Here is a 6,399-nt window from a genome sequence, read left to right on the forward strand (position 1 = left end):
CTTTTAGTTTAAAACCATTCCTTCTTGTCCTATCACCATCTGCCTGTGCAAAATGAGAAATGTTCAGCTGAAAAACACAGAAATGAGAAATGTTCAGGTGGCAAAAATCCCAGGGGAAGGTGAAGGTTTAATACCCAGACAAGAAAAGCCAGCAAAGTTGTTCTCCATAATACAAAATCTGAAAATGGGGACAGAGCACATCCCACTGCTCTGCTAGTACAAACTGCAAACAAATTGTTTCTGCGAGGGAAATAGATCTTTTCTGAGCAAAGAAAAAAAAAAAAAAACCAGAGTGGGGACTAATCAAATTCCATGTTCCTCATCAGTGCAAGACTGATGCCTCCCACTCCAATGCCATTTCAATAATTTGAAAAGAGAAGTCAAACCTTTAATGTCTAATTTGCTTTTCTTCTAGCTATTTTAAGGACCAGAGGACCTCAGTGTATCAGTACCCCTCCACAAGCATTCCTGAGCCCATCTCCAAATCTCCCTAAGTAAGAAGTTCATCATGCACGTGGGTCATTATGGGATGGTGGCACAGACCTGAAGGTCTGAGGTCAGGTTCAGAAATCAGAAGAGTTCTGCCATCCCCAAGGCAAAGTTTTGGCCAACCACTTGTTCCTGGCTCATGTTGGTGGAATGAAAGCTCTGATTTCTTTGGCTACTGGAAAAGGCCTGGAACTCCCTGGCAGCTGCAAGCAGGGAACAGATATGTTCAGTTTGGGGCAAAAGCAAGCATGGATGTCAAAATTTCACTTTATCAGATTCATCAATCAATGTGATAATTAAATAAGCAAACCCAAACCCAGAGGTATTTTTTTTCATTCCGATCTGTACTTATTGCTTCTCATTCCTTCATTTCTGCCCACTGTTTGGCTGAAGCTGAATCCATCTGAATCACATGACTTCCATGGATCAGTCTCCCATGAGGCAGGGGAAAACATGCATCCAGATCCAGGTCATGATTTTGCACGCCCAAAAAGCATTTCACACATTTTTAGGATATACCTCACCCTCACTGTTTTGAGCTTTTTTTTAGCTCATCCACTGGGTACTCAGGTGGGAGACCAGGAATAACATTAGTTTTAAGAAAAAAAGAAACTGTTCAATATTCTGGAAATGTTGAAGCTGGGAGGAGAATTAAAACCAAAACAACACCACCCTTCCATACAGAAGAAATTACCACTGTCTAGCCATCTTTTATTTTTTAAATTTTATAAGTTTCCCCTTGCTATTAAGAATAATTTGCACTGCCAAAAACTGATTTCTCTTTGCCAGCTCCTTCTTGTAGTCTATAGCCTCCTTTTTCCTATGGAGACAAAGCCTTGGTGAATAGCAGCACTGCAGATTTACCAGATAAACAACAAAAGAAATGTTACTATATACTCTAGACTTTGCCTTGAAAGCATCAATTAGATGTGTATTTCCAGCACAAAAAAAAAAAAAAAAAAAAAAAAAAAAAAAAAAAAAAAGTGAAATAAATAAAATGCACTTCTTGGACTAGACATGGCTTTTAATTTTAAAATTCAAGTTAACTCTTGCTCATGATGGTGCTGGACTGGCATGGAGGGGGCCCTGCTCAGTTTTTCTCCTACATTTACAAATGAACCAAAGCTTTCTTACAGGAAAACTCCCATCTCTAAAGAAAACGATAAAAAGAGTTGGTAAATCTTTGTGAGGTTCCTGAGTGCCAACAAAAGAGCAAACTTGAGCCATTCCTTCAGATGGATTTGAGGATGGCAATGTCCACCCCGAGCTGGATCCGTTCCCCAGCACATTCCACACCAGCCACAAAAGCCAACATTTGCTTACAAAGCAATTGTTATAGAGCCAGCTCCTGACTTTTTAAATTTATTGAATACTTGTTCCTCCTGACTGAAACTCCAGCAATCTCCCTGCCAGAACTAATATTTTAAATCGTGTATTTTAACATAATTTGAATAACTTTTTCAAAACAAGTTATTGCTGTCCGTGTCCTCTTATTTTTCATCCTGCCTACTCCCAAGGTCAAGGAACTCAAGAGGGGCTGCTTGATTTTTCTGAGCTTTGGACAAGAATTTCCAGACCCAACAAGAGCACTCTGCCAGCAAAGGGTGCTTTTGCCATGGGCTCTCTCTGGGGTGCAATGGACACTTAACAGCAGGACCACTCTTGGTTTGTTTTTATTCACTCTCTGCCATGTATTTTAAACTTTTGTCCTCGCTCAAAAAACCAACAGTTGTGCTTGCAACATTCTTTTGTAAGGTCTTCTGTGGCTACCACAAAACTCTTCAATCAAAGCTGGAGTGACAGCTGAAATTCATCTTTTCTAAAACATTCTTTTCCATCTTTAGTATTGTTATTATGAAAAAGTTTGGGTTGGTGCACATCTACTGTCCACACAGCCAAGCAGGAATGTTTATCACAATGACAAATTGACCTGTTTTGGTTTAAAGGGGTGCCCTGTAATAACTTGGTTTTAAATAAAGTTCCTGGGGTAGATAGGTGACAAGAGTTACTAGTAGCAGATCTAAATTAAGCTATTTTGAATCCCACATTACACAACGATTACAACCTGTTGTACCCACACTGATATTTTTCCATGGTTCTACTCTGTCCTTGCAACTCCTTCATGTAAGAATCTCTTGTTTTTCAGTTCAGGAGGGCAACAGGACTGAAGCTGTTTCCCTTCAGCACCAAACAGCACATTTGATAACCAACCTGACACAAAGGCAAAGGAAATTCTGCTTCTATATTAATACAAAAAAAAAAAAAAAAGGCATTTTTAATTGGTGATAGCTCAGCTGAGAGCTGCCTTCTGAGTCACACCCCATCTCCTGTACAGGGAGGTGCTGTGAGCCCAGAGGAAAGCACACCACTCTGTAGGTGTCTTTGGTTCTGTCGGGTCTCCAGCCTGCCAGAAGCAATTTCTCCAGGAGAGGATTATTGACTCTGAGCTGCATCATCCGGGGGATGCAGCAAACTGATGAGATTTAGAGGATGGGAAGGAAAACACAGAACCCAGCTGAAACAGCAAGGAATATTGTGTGTGGACTAAACACATTGAAGGAATTGGAAAGCAACAGTGACAAACGGATAAAATAAATAAAAGTAGGAATCTTCCACCAAACAGCTGCTGGAAATATTATTTCTAACTTGGTTTTCCCTGCATTCTGACTGCCATCCTCACCCTCAGTCTTTAAAAAGAAAATAAATTTTATAGATAACATTTTCTTCCTCTAAGGCAAGATATTTTGCACAGAAGAACAGAAGAAGAAACTTGCTGCAAGCCCTCCCAAGCCCACACTTACCACACTGCTGGAGAAGGAGGACACCAGGCAGCCTACTGGGGTATACTGAGAACTAATAACAGAAAACTGCTTTTCCCAGATCTTTAAATGGAACAGGAAGGCTTTTTTCTTTTTTCCTCTTTTTCCCCCCCATTTATCTCCATCACAATTGCCTTGATCAGTGTCTCGGCTCAGGGATGGTGTTTGTGCGTGGGATGGCTGTGGGTAGGACCCTCCACCAGCGTGAATCAGCCCAGCTGAGCCGGCTGGTGAGGCCATCAGCTGATTCCTGCCAGCTGAGCCGCTGCCTCCCCGGCTCATCCTCCTCCCAACACAGAGCCCCGGCCGCCAGGCTGAGTCACAGCTGCTTTGAAGGTGGCACTGGGGTGGCACTCGTGTCCCTCCCTGCCCCGGGAGGGGATGCTGGGGAGGAGGTTGTCGCTGCGGCAGCGAACCTCGAGTCAGAGCTCTGAAAATGACAGCAGGGGGGACAAGAAAGGGCTCTGAGGAGAACAAGACCCCCCTTCCAGCCGCCTTCTGTGACAGCTCTTCAATCTGCTTCTGCCGGGGCAGGGGGAACAGGGAGGATGGCTGATGCAGGGATGACCGAGTTCCCGAGGACTGTAATTACATGGGATTAAAATGCAGAGCTCTGCAGTTATTTTGACAGAAATTACAACCTCAACAGGGGGAAAAGTCAGGGAAGGGCAGCAATAAAGCAGAACAAGCAGGCAAATCCAGCTCTGATTTAAGCACATCTCCGCTGCCAGATTTGGCCACTTGGCACCCACTGACAGCTGTGTATTACCCAGTGATCCCTCCTACCAGAGGCAAAATCACAAATTTCCTTAGGGATTGCTAAAATGGCTCTAGATTTCTGCTTCAGTGTTTGGTAGCATTTCTTTCCTCCCCACAGATATTTTCCTTCCCCCACTGCTTTTCCTGCAGAGAGGAGCCAGTGATGTGTTCCCCTGCCTGCTCCTCTCCCTGGCCAGCAGCACCCTGGGCTGCCCATGCCCTGCTCCCCCCTGCCTTCAAGAATCATTAATTATCCTAAGGGAGAACATTTCCTTTAACTGCACAATGTCAAATGACTCTTCAATTTAAGAGCTCATCTGTTTTCATCAGTCCAGGGCTGAGCTGCTGGGCTGCTCTGTGGTGAGACCCACTGCTGGTATTCCACTGGTGAGCGTGCTCTGCCTGGGAAATACTCAGACAATCCAACTGCCAGTAGGGAATAATATCTTGTAAGTCATGGAAAAGACAGGAAAAAAAATATAAAGAGGAGGATAGGCTTGGGTAAGTGTTTCAGATAGGGAATTGTGAGGGTGGGTAGGGGCTGATATTGGTTACTTTTGAGGAGTCCATCAGGCTGAACATCTGCATTTCCAAGCAGGGCTAAACTCCATCAGGAGACTGGGTTTGCTCCAATGCTGTTTTAATGTTTAATTTATTCAGAATAATTTAGCTTCATTTGGGGAGTTGCAAATGAACTGTTACTTGTTCTGTGTCAACAAATCACTGGGATTTCTTGCTTAGAAAAATAAAAAGGAAAACAGACACACTGACAAAGCCAGTGCTGCTTGTTCATTATCCACCTTTCCACAGACACCCAGCAGTGGCCAGTGATGCTCCACAGCAACTCTGTTGAAACACAGCACACCTCCAGACCAATGGCCAGCAGGAAAAGGGAAATTACACTACTAGACTGCTATTTCCAGAGTGGGAATTGGAAAGAATGGAATACCCAGCAAAGCACATCTTCCTGAGCTCCCTCCTCTATTCTTGAACACCAGAACCTCCATAAAAGCCCCAGGATAAATTGACTTTCTGATTTGGTATGGGCACAAGAGGATAAAAATTGCCTGCAGGTGTGTCCATCTGTATTGTGTTTGAGGAACTGGTGGTGTCAGGCACCGTGTGTGGCACAGGGCATCAGGCAGCTCGTGCTCCCCAGGGAATGGGGAAATTGGGATTTCCAGCTGGGTGAAGCCTGTTTGTACATACATTAGTGTGGGGTGGTGGTGGTTAAATAACAGTTTCACACTACAATATTTTTGCTGTTCTACAGCAAAATTTCATTATGCACAACTTTTCTTTTTCCTATCGGTGTAATAAAAGCACCTCAGGAAATTCTGTAATGTTAAAATCAGTGGCCAAGTCTCCATTCAGATCTGAAATTAGAAATAATGCTGTATCAGCACAATAAAGTTGTTAACAGAAGACCAATTAAAATTTCTCCTTAAAACATAGATCCTGGGTTTAATCCCTTCCTTTGCCATCAGTGCTCCTGCTCCTCCTGCTGCTGGGCTGTTCCTGTGCAGGCAGGTCCCCACTGTCCCCTGGGGTGACCAGTGCCACCATGCAGGAGCAGCTTCTGGGTCAGCAGCCACTGGTCACCATTCCCAAGGAGCACAGAGCAGCTTTGTCCCTCAGCTTGATCCTTCCTGGTGGGAAAGACCCAGAGGCCGTTCCCTGCTCTCAGTGCTGCACCCACCAGCCCAGCACCAGCACAAATTGAATGGCAATAAGGAATGGGGATTAAAACCAATTGTTTTTATTAGTCTGGTGGGAAAACACTGAAGCATTAGCATTTTTTAATTAGTCGTGATGCTGTGAATGTAAAAGATGACAATGATGAACTCTGCACATCCTTCTCAAGGAGCTGGAGTGGGGGGTGGAAGGAGGGGGTTTTCCCTCACCCCCTCCCCTGACTGCAACAGGCAGCCTTTCCTAACCAGGACTTGTATAAACCAGGAGAAACATGAGTGAATCATATGCTTCAGAGTCCCTGCTGGTCTCTGTTCTCATAAATCAAGAAGGTAAATATAGATCAGTCACTGCCTGGGTTTATCAGGGTGTGTTTGAGCAGAAGCTGGGCTGTGGATGCTTTATGTGGGCAGTGAGAACACACCCTGAGCATTAATCTGGTTTGTCTAATTGATGTGGTTGTTTCTCTTTTTCTGACTGGATACATTAAGAAATTGTTCATTCACTCCTCCTGTTTTTTTTTATTGAAATCTACTTTACTGTACCTCAAAGCATGAAACAAAGCAAACCATTTCATTTTCCCTTGTGCCCTGCACAGAAGAGATGGAACCAACTCCTGCTTCAGCTCTCCTTTCCAGCT

General features: G+C 44.0%; 1 long non-coding RNA gene across 1 annotated transcript in view; it reads right to left on the minus strand.

Annotated features, from left to right (window-relative positions):
- Positions 1–3,538, minus strand: part of LOC132331481 (uncharacterized) — a 31,186-nt gene extending 27,648 nt beyond the window's left edge. The window contains exon 1 of the long non-coding RNA XR_009487601.1: positions 3,291–3,538. This is a non-coding gene — a long non-coding RNA (uncharacterized LOC132331481). The remainder of the gene's footprint in view (positions 1–3,290) is intronic.
- Positions 3,539–6,399: the final 2,861 nt, after the last annotated feature.

The sequence above is a fragment of the Haemorhous mexicanus genome, chromosome 10 (genome assembly GCF_027477595.1).
Source record: "Haemorhous mexicanus isolate bHaeMex1 chromosome 10, bHaeMex1.pri, whole genome shotgun sequence".
Classification (NCBI taxonomy): Eukaryota; Metazoa; Chordata; class Aves; order Passeriformes; family Fringillidae; genus Haemorhous; species Haemorhous mexicanus.